Raw genomic sequence first — 3,318 nt, 5'->3', positions numbered from 1 at the left:
CAGCCAGCCCGGGTGCCAGGGCAGACTCGGTGTCACCACCATGATTGGTAGACTAAACAGCTGAGCGGAGCCGGTCCCCTCCTTGCTGCTGCTTTTCGACAGGGCGGCCGGCAGGCTGGGGGCCTTTCAAAGCCGGGTTCCCTGGCTGCTATCTCCCCATCAGGCCGAAGCATTTAGCCACTTTCTTCAAACACCCGACCAGGGCGTGATGGTTAACGTCAAATCTGGCAGCGCGTCATAACCTATAGGGCTGGGACATTTATCATGGCCTGGGCCTCAGGGGACTTCAAAGGAGCCAGGGATGGGGGTGGGACCCGCCCTCTGCAGGGAGCAGCAGATGGCTTCGGAGTTGCAGGGAGTTGCTGGCCGGCTCAAATCCCGAAGCAGATAGTAACAGATACGAAGTTATAACAATGGTTTTTATGCGCTAGGAACCCCGCTTCAGGGTGCTGTGTGTATTTTACTTCATTTAATGCCCACCGATAAGCGCCCAGTTATTGTTATTGCATTCCAAAAAATTAAAATATTATTTTTCATTTTAAATTATGTATCTGTGTATGGGACTGTGCACATGAGTGCAGGTGTCCTCAGATGGTGGAGGTGTCAGATGCCCCTAGAGCTGGAGTTAAGGGTGACTGTGAGCTGCCCGATGTGGGTCCTGGGCACTGAACTCAGGCCTCCAGCAAGAGCAGTGTGAGCAACTTGTAGGGGCTGGAGAGATGGCACAGTGTTGTCATTGACAATAGAGTGTGCTTTCAGCTTCTGCAAAGATACCCCGGGGAGTTACGAAACCGGACTGTACCCTTTGTTCCTAGCTGCTTGTTGTAGCCTTCAACACATCCAGCACATTTTACTGAAGGCCTACTGTGGGCTAAGCCCTGTCCGAGGTGCTTGTGACAGGAGAGAGAAAGAGTAGAGGTGATATGGGAGGATGGGCAAGCAGGGAACAGGAGACGCTACATGAAAAAATCCAAGCTGACAGAGGGACAAAGAGAGAAGCTATGTCGGCTTGGATGGTCATGGATGGTCAGGGACAACTTCCGAGGAAGTGGCATGTAATCAGAGCCTTAAATCAACTAAAAGAGAGAGACCAAGGGTGCGTCTCAGAGAACAATCCAACTTAACTTACTAGACTGTCCTTCATTCACTAAAGCTGTGCACCATCAAGCCTGGCTCCCAAACCCATTTTTTTAAAAAGATGTATTTATTTATTTTATGTATATGAGTACACTGTAGCTGTACAGAGGGTTGTGAACCTTCATCTGGTTGTTGGGAATTGAATTTAGGACCTCTGCTCACTCTGGTCAACCCCGCTCACTCCAGTCGGCCCCGCTTGTTCGACCCTGTTGACTCTAGCCCAAAGATTTTTTTAAATTATTATTATAAATAAGTACACTGTAGCTGTCTTCAGACACACCAGAAGGGGGTGTCAGATCTCATTATGGGTGGTTGCTGGGATCTGAACTCAGGACCTTCGGAAGAGCAGTCAGTGCTCTTACCTGCTGAGCCATCTCGCCAGCCCTCCCAAACCCATCCTTCCTCATGTGATCATTCACCCATCTGCTCATCTACCCACCCATCCATCCCACCAACCATCCACCCATCTATCTGTCCATCCACCCAACCATCCATCCACCCATCTACCCATCCATCCATCCATCCATCCATCCATCCATCCATCCATCCATCCATCCACCCACCCACCCAGTCACTCATCCATCGACCCATCTATCCACCCATCCATCCATCCACCCACCCAGCCACTCATCCACCCACCCACCCATCTACCCATCCACTCATCTATTTATTCCATTCACCCTTCCCACCCATTGAACATTATCTACTCAGCAACACACCAACTCATTAAACATTCTGGGAACCTGTTGTAATTCAGTCATGAGAGCCAATGGAGATGCCTTGAACGGTTAGTGGCCAGACATGTTCTCAATCTGAATAGTGGTCAGGTGCAGGCAATGGGGTACAGAAGGCTGTAGTGAACCACCACCATTCACCAAGTCTCTTTTCTGGGCAAGATGCCCCAGACACCATAGAGCAGTAAATGAAACCCCAATGCATGGATGAGCTACCTACTTACAAGACGGTCAAGGAGTTCCCTGAGGCTCCAAAACAATACAGGCTATCACCATGGCTCATGGTAAGAAATTACCACCTGGTGGCTGGAGTCACCATGGGTTTTAGTTGTAGGACTTAAAAAAAAAAAAAATCAAGCTGAAACGGACTTGGAGACTTCTTTCTACTGGCTAGCTTTCATGGTGCCAGAGGATGCTATGCAGCCCACTAGGGGAACTGTCAACAGTAATCTTAAGTCAGCTGTGGATACTGTGTGCTACAGTACCAACCTTCCAGGTAAGATGTGCCATCTGGTGTAATCGTGGCATGACTGGTTAGGTTGTAACCAGCTGCATTCTGATTGGATTTGCAACCTACGCCATAGGGTGGAATTTATGCTTAGTACTGTCAACTTGGTCAAAAGGCTATGGCTGGGGAGGTCAAAGTTACTAAGAAGGAAACTACTGTTTTACTGAATGGACATGATGTGCTGTCAAGTCACCGTTTAAACAAGTATGCTTATGTCCATAGATAGTGCTCCTGTCAGAATGGCTTCCTAGTGGTGGCTACACTCATTTCTATTCAAAGTGCTGCTGAGCCCTCAGCCCTAAATGGGACATCTGTATTGCCCCCTCCTCTCTTGAAGAGACACAGAAGAAGAAGAGGCAGAGAGAATGTTCGAGTCAGAGGAAGAGGGCGAGTGTTGGGCGTGACACGGTTCCTGCTTGTACGGATTCACCTCAAAGCTGTGATTATCTATACAAGACTGACCTCTTCAGGACCCTGTCTTGGAAGAGTGGGGAGGGAGGTTCCACCCTGCCCCGAAGGTTTATAGGAAGGCAATGGATGCTGGGGGTTAATGGGGAGAGACATTTTATTCAGTAAAATAGCAATCCTGGATTCTGTAAGCAATGCTAGTGAAACTCACCGTGTCTTGAAAAAGAAAACCAGAAAGAAAGTCATGGAAGTAGAAGAGGGGGGAGAAAGACACCAGTGGGAGGGGAGGGAGGTGGGAGAGCAATGGGGATAGGATGGGGATACATTATGCCCGTGTGTGAAAATGCACATGAAATCCTTTCTTTCTTTCTTTCTTTCTTTCTTTCTTTCTTTCTTTCTTTCTTTCTTTCTTTCTTTCTTTCTTTCTTTATTTGTTTGTTTCTTTCGAGACAGGGTTTCTCTGTATAGCCCTGGCTGTCCTGGAACTCACTTTGTAGACCAGGCTGGCCTCGAACTCAGAAATCTGCCTGC

The sequence above is a fragment of the Mus pahari genome, chromosome 14, assembly GCF_900095145.1.
Source record: "Mus pahari chromosome 14, PAHARI_EIJ_v1.1, whole genome shotgun sequence".
Classification (NCBI taxonomy): domain Eukaryota; kingdom Metazoa; phylum Chordata; class Mammalia; order Rodentia; family Muridae; genus Mus; species Mus pahari.
Note: the sequence above shows the minus strand (reverse complement) of the source record.